This window comes from Gymnoscopelus microlampas (genome assembly GCF_963454915.1).
Source record: "Gymnoscopelus microlampas genome assembly, chromosome: 14".
Lineage (NCBI taxonomy): Eukaryota > Metazoa > Chordata > Actinopteri > Myctophiformes > Myctophidae > Gymnoscopelus > Gymnoscopelus microlampas.
In genome coordinates, this window is record NC_139951.1 from 38,590,899 (window position 1) to 38,603,244 (window position 12,346).

Consider the following 12,346-nt stretch of genomic DNA (forward strand, 5'->3'; position numbering starts at 1 on the left):
CTTTTTCATGTCAAGGACCCCCAAAATTATATGTATTTGGCCGCGGACCTCCATCAAAATATGTAGTTCCAGGGACCCCCAGAAGCAAAGATTTGAGTTAAAAATGTGTATAGCAGATCTACAAGCTCGTAGCGCGGCACTCGGTGCCGCGCTATGAGCTTGTAGATCTGCTATTTTTGAATAGCCAAAAGTGTAAAATGTGTCTTTTTAGCTCAAATCAACACATTACACAGATACCAGGTCTTAATGGGTTAAGCAACCCTGAGAACTACTGGTGCATTTATATAGCGCCTTTATCCAAAGTGCTTTAACACAGTATGTGCATTACATTCATCACTCATTCACACATATTCACACACCGGACGGTGGAGGAAATTGTCTTGCTCAGTGTCTTGCTCAAGGACACTTCGACACTGACGCGGGGAGAAGCCGGGGATCGAACAGGGAACCTTCCGATTCCCAAGCGGCCTGTATACATCCTGAGCCCCTACTGTACATTTACATCTGGATCTTATTTCATTGGGCTGTCACCACAACCTGGGGTGAGCAGGGCCTTCTCGGCGGCTGCCCCCTCACTGTGGAACTCACTCCCAGCTCACATCAGGGCTGCCCCCACCCTCACCATATTTAAAACCACACTCAAAACCCACCTTTTCAAACCCCCATTCCCTACATAAAAACCCCAACCCCAACCCCTCCCTTTTGTTTTGTTTACCTTTCTTTTATAGTTATAACCTTTTTAAGAAGTTCTTTCTAATAAAGTTGTTTTCATATTGCTCTGTAAAGCGGCTTTGAGTATCTAGAAAAGCGCTATATACAGTAAATCGTATGTATTATCATTATTACTTCTCCACATTCTAGTGACAGAGGAACATTGTCGTCATTATTCTTGGAGACTACACTTTAAAGATCCTGAGAGGTAGACGTAGATTTTGCTGTGCAAACCCTCTTTACTGTTAGTTGAATGCTATGTATGCTGGGATCTGGGAATTCCATCTATATTCCACACTGGCACTCACTGTACAGCACAAGTGGCTCCGAATAACAACTCCTGCTAAATACATCTAGGACACAGAGTCACAGGTGAAGCTAAACAGTTAAACCGCGGTGTTGTTTAATAGCAGAGGGCTATTCATCACTACATGGTATTTGAATTGCTTTCCCACATTCATACTGATTGACCCCGCGCTTAATTCTCAGGTCCAAGCTAAATGGAAACAGATGGGACAGGCAGACAGGGCCAGAGAGTACTGCCAGGTACAAGCGCACAAACGTTAAGCAATTAAAAAGCCATCGGCACCAGGAATAATCCTCGCACTAATGTTTCTTACATCTACATTTTACATTTCTTATGCTTGATTTATACACTGCGTGCTTGATTCGTATGCACCAGCGTTGTGCCGAAAAATAGCCGATCTACAAGCTTCCGGCTCGAAGCTGTGTGACGCAGGGTGAGCTTATAGATCGGCTATTTCTCCAAAGTATAAATCTGACTTTACATTAAAGGGATAGTTCACCCCAAAAATTATCTTTTTTTCCTATCGATTACACACCCCATGGAGGCTTGAATTCATGGATATTTTTTGTCGATTTTGAATAATTTGATGACCGGCAGCGGCTCCGGTAGGAGACACAAAGAGTCTCCTTTGTGTCTCCTACCGAAACCGCTGCCTACCGGTCCGCTGGGCATCAAATTATTGGCTTAGGAATGTGACAAAATATCCATGAATTCAAGTCTCCATGGGGTGACTAATCGATAGGAAAAAAAAATGTTTTTGGGGTGAACTATCCCTGAAACTGTTCACCCAAAACTCTTGTAAGCGACACATGCCGTGTGGAAGCGAAACACTTTTCAACACTATTCGCTTCAAAACAGAAAACAAACATGATTAGCAGCCGCGTGCGGCGCGCGCTCGCCCCATGTGTGTTGAGTGTCTCTCTGTGTGCAGCAAGGCTTTGATTAGGTTAGGCTACTCTAAAAGCTAACAAACGCTGCTCAATAAATCGATGCTCTGACTCAGACTGGATTAGGCCCGCCGCCTCACTTACAAGAACCCTCCGTGTTTCACCTTAAGCCCACTGTAATTTATACCCGCCTGCCTAAAAGAGCGATCTACAAGCTAACAACGCGTTGCAACACACACAGCTGCAGCAGCAACACGCAGAGCCATGCCCCACACATATACAGTACATGTCACCTGCGAACGCACCAACCACCATACTCCTGGGATGAGAATATCTGTGCACAGGTGTGAACACGCATGCACTCCATCATGCCCGGAGGGCGACATATCCCCCCTGTGTGCTAGTTTGACAAAAGCACGTGCGCAGACACACAAATGTGTGTGCACACACACACACACACACACACACACACACACACACACACACACACACACACACACACACACACACACACACACACACACACAGACAATGTTAGCTCTCATATAGTTCTTAGTTCAGAGGGAGACTGGCTGCTATGTTTGCCTTGATGCGAGTGGCAATAGCAGCTGTGGAAAGAGAGGGGAGGGGGGTTGGGGTGGCGAGTGGGGGAAAGGCGAATAACAGAAAAAAAAATTTGAAAAACCACAGAGCTACCCCAGAGTAGACATCAGGCTGGCCACTGCCCTGCGTCAGTGAAGCCGTGTATCACGACACGCACAAAGTGTCTGAGTCAGAGGCAACCGACCGAACCGAACCCACAGCCAGCCAACTCTCACATCTGCAGGCCCTGGCGCTTGACAAAACTCCATTACGGATGGACCGCTGCATGTCACAATCCCGCGAGCTGTGGGTTTTGTCTCCGCTCGTTTCTTTCTCACACCTCTCTTTCTCTCTCTCTCTCTCTCTCTATCTACACACACACACACACACACACGCGCTTCCCTCGCTCGCAGCGAGAGCCGAGCTACAGGCTCCCCAGTGGGCTGACCTTCTCGTTGCGTCCCGGCGCTGAAGACACATGCCATACAGTACAGGGAAAGACAGACAATTACCAGGCCTGTGCTTCATACAATGTTAACAAGCTGGCCATCAATATTCATGCTGCCGGCTGTGAGCTTTTTCTGAGGCCGCTTTGGCGTTGGGGATGGATGGAAGAAGGGCCCAGTGAGGGGGTGGTAGGGGGGGGGTGGGGGTGGTGTACTGTCGAGTGGCGTCTCCCTGTAGAGCGGGGGCCCCCTCCATCTGTATCACTCTTATCGCCCCGCGGAGGTCAGGATCTTTACAGGTAGTTTGGCAGCTACGGATCTGTGCCGGGGCAGTAGGAGATGTATCGTAAGTCAACCCCCGCCCGTGACAAGCGAGAGAGAGAGAGAGAGAGAGAGAGAGAGAGAGAGAGAGAGAGAGAGAGAGAGAGGCGGGGTGGGTCCCGGGAGGACGATCGGAGGTGTGATGTCATGTTGTAGCGGTCCTTATCTGTGTGCGTCGGTGCTCTCCAGAGCCTGTTGCTATAAGATCATTATCTGTGTGTGTGTGTGTGTGTGTGTGTGTGTGTGTGTGTGTGTGTGTGTGTGTGTGTGTGTGTGTGTGTGTGTGTGTGTGTAGGGCTGAGCTCACTGTCCGTGTCAGGGGGGTTGGGGGGGAGTGTGTGTGTGTGTGTGTGTGTGTGTGTGTGTTGTATTGCTATACTTGTGAGGGACAAATGTAGTATAGTAGAATTTGACAAAATAGACATTGTAAGGAACATTTTACTGGTCCTCCTCACAAGACAAATGGTTGTTTTTAGATAGGCTTACAACTTGGAAAAGACTCAGGTTGGTGTTAGGTTTAGGATTAGACATTTAGAGGTTAGGTTTAGGGTTTAGGAACGGAGTTAAGCATGATTTATACTTAGTCATGAGCTGCTGTCGTGCACCGAAAATAAGCGATCTGCAAGGGCGACGCGTTGTGACCTTGCAGATCGCCTATTTTCGTGTTAGGCAATTTTTTTTAATAATGAAATGGCGTTCATAAAATCGGCCTCATATAACGTCGATGTCACAAGTATAGTAATTCAAACCTCTGTGTGTGTGCGTGTGTGTGTGTGTGTGTGTGTGTGTGTGTGTGTGTGTGTGTGTGTATCTCTTTACAAGCATGATCAGGTCAGGCTCTCAGAGGCCAGATAAGGGGCGAGCGAGCAGGAGGTGAGCGAGCCGGAGGAGGCTCTCTCCTTCTCGTTAGGGAGGTGCAGGCTGGGATTAGGGCAGCAGGGGAGGCCGATTAGGGGAGATCAAGGTGAGATTAGCAAGCTTTAAGACCTGGGGGGGAGAAAGGGGGGAGAAAGTTGTGCGTGGCTCTGCACAAACACGCTAAAAAAGGCACAGTGAGGAAGAAGTGTGCCTTCTTCTTCAAGCTCACAATGCATCGCGCTGCGACGGGTTGTGAGCTTGTAGATCTGCTATCATGGACACTGGCTCGCAATCATAAAAATAAAGATAAACTGTATAAATTAGGCCTAAACAGCAGTAGCGTAATTTGTACTCTACTTGAATATTACCACTATTTTACACTATTATTAGGTAAATAATTGTGCTTTCTACTTCATTACTATTTATCTTTAGTTATATTGCAGGTTCAGATAATGATATACTATCCTACATGGTAGGATAGTATAAATGGTAGAATATTATGGATGGTAGGTACTGTATATTTTCCATATTCCGTATTATACCTGTATCTTTTCCGTATTTCTCTATATATCTTCCTTTCAATATTCTCAAGTATATTTTGATGCCAATACTTTTGCACTAAATAAAGGACATTTTGTGCGTAACAGAGTATTTCTACACTGCAATATTACTATTTTTACTTTAACCATTAAGACCTGGAACGCATCTGTGTCACTTTAGATTTCTTTGGCTATTCAAAAATAGCAGTTCTACAAGCTCATAGCGCGGCACCGAGTGCCGCGCTACGAGCTTGTAGATCTGCTATTTTTGAAAAATCGTGAAAAAATATTTTTTATATATTTTTCAAAAAGCTGTTAGGATTTAGATTTTTTTAAAGAATCGCCTCAGGTCTTAATGGGTTAATGGGTTGAGTAAAAGATCTGAGTACTTCTTCCACCACTGACAAACAGCTGGACAAGCCAAGAGAGAAGGGAATGAAGGCTAAATGGATGTGTATTTATGATGCATCTTAGGCCAACAGCTCCCCTGAGAGACATGGTGATATAGACAGAAAGGATGAAGGAAGAGGCCAGAGAGGAGAGGGAGGCAGCAATGCCATGCGCGAGCCACTGAGTGTAAAATACGTTTTTAATATTAAACATTTTTATAATATAAAGAAATCATACCCATGATTGTGGGTTTAACATTGCAAATTACAACATGATGACTCATCATGTTGTAATTTGCAATGTTAAACCCAAAATCAATCCTCCAGTTCAAGGCAACACAGAAAGGGGGGAACTTTTTTCTTATTTCCACACAACTCCTTTATGCTATATTAATGACATAGTTAAATATTGAAAATGGGTGGATTTCCCCTTTAAGCGTTTCATTGTATACTTCATCACACAACAATGTTGTGGAAAAATAGTTAAAATAGCCTAGAGGGGGGCGGGGGGGGGCGCTGCTGGCCTAGCGGTTAAGGCACATAGCACATATCTAAAGCAGGTTCGATTCCCGAGCCTGACGGGATTTTAACCGTTGCACCCTAAGAGATAGCAGAGAGCAAAAAGAGGAAAAGTCAGCCAATCTAACCGGCGGCACGACGTCTACGCAAGCCTAGCGGGGAGAATCACAGCGGAGGTGTCTGCAACCCCCTGTGCCGTCTCCGTCGGTTGTCATGGTGATCACTTAACCCATTTAGACCTGGAACGCATCTGTGTCACTTTTTGATTTGAGCTAAAAAGCATTATTTTACACTTTGGCCATTCAAAAATAGCAGATCTACAAGCTCATAGCGCGGCACCGAGTGCCGCGCTATGAGCTTGTAGATCTGCTATTTTTGAAAAATTATCAAAATGTGTGCAAATCTTTGAATATATATATTTTTAAAGCGAACATTTGTAACTCAAATCTTTGCTTCTGGGGGTTCCTGGAACAAAACATTTTGAGATGGGGGTCGGCGGCCAAATAAATATAATTTTGGGGGTCCTTGACATGAAAACGTTTGAGCACCACTGATATAGAAACATACGTTTTTTCAGAATACTGTTGGGATTTCGAAGACATTCGTAGAATCGGCCTCAGGTCTTAATGGGTTAATAGGGCTTCATCTGGGGTTATAATGTACTTTATTTTAAGCAGCGCCGGTTGACACCTGCGCTGCCGTGCAGAGCCAGTGCAGAGCACTGCGCTGACATGAGCTGAGCTGAGCTGGGCTTGTTTCACAGGCGGCGGCCAGGAGGGAAATATATAGCTTTGTGTGTTTCCTCTCTCTCTGCTCTGTGCAAACTGCACCGACAGCCCAGACACAGACCAAACACTGAGATACTAGACACACTTCCCCTCTCGCTGCACCGCAAAAACCCCGAGTGTTGATGATTCCACTCTGACACAGTGTAAAGGTGGACCTGTAAGGCTGTGTGTGTGTGTACACACACGCTCGCAACCCAGTGAACCCACACTACTCTACTATAAAAATAAAAAAATTACAAAGGTATTAGTGTGCTAAGAGAACACGCATACTCTGCTACAAGTGGCTACCCAAATAAAATTCCCGGCGCGTTTTATTGATTTGCAGGGGGTGAAATTAATAAACCGCGCAGACCCCCAGTCGAGTGCTCCGGTATTTTATTTGGACGGTCTCTTTTAACCCATTAAGACCGGGGACGCGTCTGTGTCATTTTAGATGTCTTTGGCTATTCAAAAATAGCAGATATACAAGCTCATAGCGCGGCACCGAGTGCCGCGCTATGAGCTTGCAGATCTGCTATTTTTGAAAAATCGTGAAAAAAAAAATTTTCTCATTTTTTTCAAAACACTTTTTGATTTAGAAAACATTTTGTAGAAACGGCCTCATGTCTTAAAGGGTTAATTTGAAGTGACCAGGTCTTTTTTTTACGCAACTTGCCCACAATGTTGTTCTACCCACAACTGGCTGAAGTGCGTTGGACTTCTCTCTGCTACAGAGTAAGAAATATATCTAGTACAGTATCAATCTGTCTGTGCCAGACACGATAGATGGACAATAGGGATGGTATTATAGAACACTGGTTTTCCAACCTTTTTCATGCCAAGGACCCCTAAATTGATATACTTTTGGCCACGGACCCCCATCTGAAAATGTTTTGTGCCAGGGACCCCCAGAAGAGAAGATTTGTGCTACAAATTGCAACATTCTACAAAATTCTTCAAACAATTTCAAGATCTTTCGGAAATGTTCAAAAAATAGCAGATGTACAAGCTTGTATATCTGCTATTTTTGAATAGCCAACGTATATACAATATGGATAAAGGGGTGAAAATGTATTAACACCTTTTGCTGGGGACCCCCTGGAACACCCTCAAGGACCACTATTATAGAATAAATGCTAGAATAGCACCGATGGTAGAATAGTATACATGGTAGGATAGTATAAATGGTAGAATATTATGGATGGTAGAATAGTATTATATAATAGTAGAATAATACAGATGGTAGATTAGGCCAGGCTGTGTGTGATATGTGATTAGCTATCTTCTGCCTCTCGAGTGGCTGCACATTTGTAACCGACAGAATATTAATGGAAGCAGCTGGCTATGACTGGCCAAGGCCACTACACCACGCCGTGCTGACAAGGGACGTTTAGTGTCCTTACTTGACTAGACTATAATTATGTGATGGCCGTTTGTTCTAAATATGATCTCTTGTGATCATTTGCATGTACGCATATCTACCGACATCCATTTCTTCACCTGTGTAGGTAGGTGCGTATCTGTGTGTCTATAACTCTGACTAGTAGGGCCTTGATAAAATCAAAACGCAGCTATTGTCAGTGATGGAAAGCGTTTGAAAATAGCAAATCTACAAGCTCACAACGCGTCGCATGGCGACGCGTTGTGAGCTTGTAGATCTGCTATTTTCAAATGGTATATAGTGCTGAAATGTCTGCTGAAATGTCTGCAAAGGCCTTTAGTCGAACTAATCGATGTAATGGATTATAGAAAATAATCAGCCATTTGAAAATAGCAGATCTACAAGCTCACAACGCGTCGCAATGCGACGCGTTGTGAGCTTGTAGATCTGCTATTTTCAAGTCAAATCTTTTGGGGGGAAATTATAATAAGCGCAGACCTGGCGGCAACATTGTGTGGAAACCATGCAGGTTATGATGAAGATGATGGGGAAGAAGAGGTCTAATGGGAGACTTGAGACCCCCCCCCCCCCCCCCTCCAGGCAGGAATACAAGCTGACAGACAGGCTGTAACTCTATGAATCATCCACTGGGTCGTTCTCTCTCTCTCTCTCTCTCTCTATCTATGTCTGACCTTTAAGTTCCTCCCACTGCTCACACACTCTCTCTCTCTCTCCCTCTCAATGACCTTTCATCTCCTCCAGTGCTCTCTCTCTCACTCACTCAGAGTCTCTCTCTCCATCTATTCTCTCCTCTGATTCAGCGTACAGTCACAGAGCGCTCTCTCTCGTCGCTGATGGACGAAAAAACCTTGTACGTCCGAATCCATTCCTTTTTCATTATCGTTTTAAAAAGCATTTTAAAATAGCGGAAATAGCTGATCTACAAGCTCACGGCGGCTCGCATCGCGAGCCGCCGTGAGCTTGTAGATCAGCTATTTTCGCTACTTTTGTGCAACACTTTTGTATGACGAAACATGACATGAATAAATGAAATATGGAGATACAAGGTTTCTGTATATACTGTATATATATATATATATGTGGTGACAGCTCTCTCTTTCCTCCTCTGGATATCTAGCAGACAGTGTATCACTCTCTCTCGCTTTCTCTCTCTCTCTCTCTCTCTCTCTCTCTCTCTCTCTCTCTCTCTCTGTCTGTCGTACATTTGTCGTTCTCTCGCTCCTTTAAAATCTCTCTTCCTTCCTGTGAGTGTTTCTCTTTGCCGTTGCTCTCTCCCACCTCGGCAATCATTGCTTCGCTCTCTCTCTCCCTCTTCTTCTTCTCCCTCTCTCTCTCCTCCTCCTCTCCGGTAATCACTCTCCCCACCACCACCACCCCCCCCTCCGTCTCTCTCCGTCTCTTCTCTCTTTCTCCTCAATTATAATTCCTTCTCTTTCTTTTCCACTCGCTACTTATCACCCCCACCACCACCACCCACCTCTCCCCACCATCACAGTGTCACTGCCTGTCTTCTGAGTGCCTGTGTGCGTGTGCGTGTGTGTGTGTGTGTGTGTGTGTGTGTGTGTGTGTGTGTGTGTGTGTGTGTGTGTGTGCTGGTTTTGATGGAGGGGAGATGATGTACTAGGGTGTAGGAAAAGTGAGTGGGCGCTGATACAATCCCAAATAGTGCGCTGCTGGTAAAACCAGTGGCATGGTGGATCAGACGAGTATGAGCCGATGATGCTACTGTACACCCCCTGGTACAGACAAATGGGTCACAGCACACCTCTTTTATGTACAAGATAGAAAATTAGGAGCTCTGCGTGTGGTCCTTAAAAGTGTTTAGCATCAATGAATGCACAAACATCATGAATATGTATTGCAATCTTATCTATAACATCAGAGCCAAACTTACGTCGTCATTTACGCACACGGCTACTCAGATTTGCAGCAGGCCGCACGCTCAAATGAATTACACATGCTACATAATGCTTACTGAATATCACACGTGTCTCCGGCTTCAATAACTTCCTGACTTTTAAATCTCGCGAGATCGTTCACAAGATTCACAAGATGGGTTTCAGTCTTACCAACGGGACTCGCTCCAGTCTTATCAACACAGAGAAAGAGGGAGAGAGAGAGAGAGAGAGAGAGAGAGAGAGAGAGAGAGAGAGAGAGAGAGAGGGAAAGAGATTAAGAAAGAATGAGAGAAGTGACGCAGTCTTTCTAACATTAACCTAGATTAGCCCAGCTGGAACCCCGCGTTGGCAGCTTAGCGCTCTCTTAACTTTGCCATAGCCATGTAACAATAACGGCCCTTTCATATTTTTTCAACTGTACAGTGTGCCTCGGGCTCTTCTTAAGTGTGCCTCGTCTACCTACACGTTTGATGTCTTCCACACGATGGAGGAAAGGAACTTAACTCTGTTGATACTGTATTATAACCTAAACATGTCTTCGAGTACACACCCATCTCGGAAACTAGGGAATTGACTCTTTCCTGGTTTCAAAACACAACCCAAAGTTGTGTTCAAAAGCCTGCATTCATTTCCATTTCCAAACAGACGAATTGGCGAGCGTCCGGATGCCTCATAGCTGCCTCATGTAGCCTGTACTGTGCTTGGCGTGGTTTAAAAAAAATCAAGCTCCGGGGCAACCCCAGTAGCTCACCTGGTATAAGAGTGCATTATACCACATAAATAAAGCAATAATCCTGCAAGCTGGCCCGGGTTCAAACTCCCGGGCTCTTTGCTGCATGTCCTCCCCCTCTGCCTCCCGTCATTCCCGTCTCTCTGTTCACGGTCTCTATTGAAACAAAGCAGAAACTAAGCAGAAAAGATCATAATGAAATTCACCTTTTCATAGCGCCGCCATAGAAAGAAAGCAAGAGAAAATAGAAAAACAATTTAGTCTGAATCTCTTCAAGGTCTCATACAACACAGGAGCGGCACGGCAAAGCGACCAACCCCCGGGTACCGGCGTCCATCAACACGATCACACCGAGATGCAAGGTTTCAAGTGGTTTTGACCTCGACACTGATGGCCTCTCTAGTTCCAACAGTGCTGTCAGAGCTTGTTGAGAGGGATCTCACACACACACACACACACACACACACACGCACACGCGCACACACACACACACACACACACACACACCAGCTGCTGGACTCTCTGATGAGGCAGCACACAAAACAGCTGCGGCGGTATCAAACAGAGGAGGAAGTGTGTGTTGGCGGACCCCTCCCCCTGGTTGCGATCGAACCCGCATCTCCGTAGGGGAAGATGGCTATGTTTGGAAGCAGCGCGTGACAGAGAGCGCTCTTACTTCCGCTAAATGATCCCTCATAGTACCCTCCATTTACTATGGTCAACATTCATCACAGTGTTGTTATTAGCTGCTAAACTGTGTTGTGTGTATAAGGACATCTTTCCACTGGTGGTGGCAGCAGCTATGGTGGCTATGAATGCACATGCAAGCACACACGCACGCAGGGTCTTGTTCGCGGTAATGCTTATTATGATCTCCGGCGCCTCCTTCAGATCCCGCGCCCACTCGGCTCTTTGACCACCACCTCCAGTACCATCTGACATCCCACTGCTCTGTTGCCATCACTGATAATGAAAAAGAAAAACCGAAAACATACCCCAGTAAAACATACTTAAAGAAGATAGGCACTCAATTAAGGCACATACCACATGGGTGCAATGCCCTGATCGCGAGTCCCAGGTTCGATTCCTGGCCAGACGGACCATTTTGCTCAGTGTCATTCTTCTATGCTGTGGCCATAACCGCCTGGGAAAGAGGGGTTCAAGAGGGTTTCAATCTACGTGTCGAAGTGTCCCTGAGCAAGACACTTAACCCCTAACTGCTCCCAAGGCACTGCCCCCCCCCACTAGCCCCCACTGCTCCTGATACTTAGGATGGGTTAGATGCAAATACCACATTTCACTGTATATGCAAATATACAGTGACACATACCCTGAATTTCCTGTCTCAAAAATTACAACAACAAAAAAGCATGTACAATAATATGAGCAGCAGAAAACACACTGTAAAACACTGCAAGCTGGTAGGAAAGTAGTCTGACGCCATGCTCCCTTTTCTGATTAGGCTGCACAACAAGCCTTCAAAAAATAAGTAGAACTGGGTCACAAGGAAATGTATTTTGGAAATGTAGGTCTCTCGCTGTGAAAAGGCTCGGGGAAAAACTAAAAGCCTCCACACCAAAGCCAAAACGCCACATAATGAAGATTACCAAATTAAATCACTTTTTTTTTGTTCTTCATATCTTCCCTCATCAGCAATCCAATCCTAATCATGCCTCTCTCTCTCTGCTCCCAATAAACGTGTGGAAGCAAAACTAGCAGATCTACAAGCTCATAGCGCGGCACTCGGTGCCGCGCTATGAGCTTGTAGATCTGCTAGTTTTGCTTCCACACGAGTCGTGTTCCCAAAGCCAGCAACACTTAGTCAGAGTCTGGCAGCAACAGCACCCAGCAGAGAAGAGCTGAGCTGAGCAGAGTATTGGGTAGGACTGACAGTCACATTGCGACGCGTTTTGAGCTTGTAGATCTGCTATTTACACTATTTTTTGAAAATATAGGACCTTTTTTTTACATAGAAATTATTATGAGGACT

The 12,346-nt window shown here is 45.4% G+C and overlaps 1 protein-coding gene across 3 annotated transcripts in view; it reads right to left on the reverse strand.

The window, feature by feature from the left end:
* Positions 1-12,346, reverse strand: part of LOC311060895 (C-terminal-binding protein 2-like) — a 91,630-nt gene that overhangs the window by 35,432 nt on the left and 43,852 nt on the right. The window lies entirely within an intron of this gene.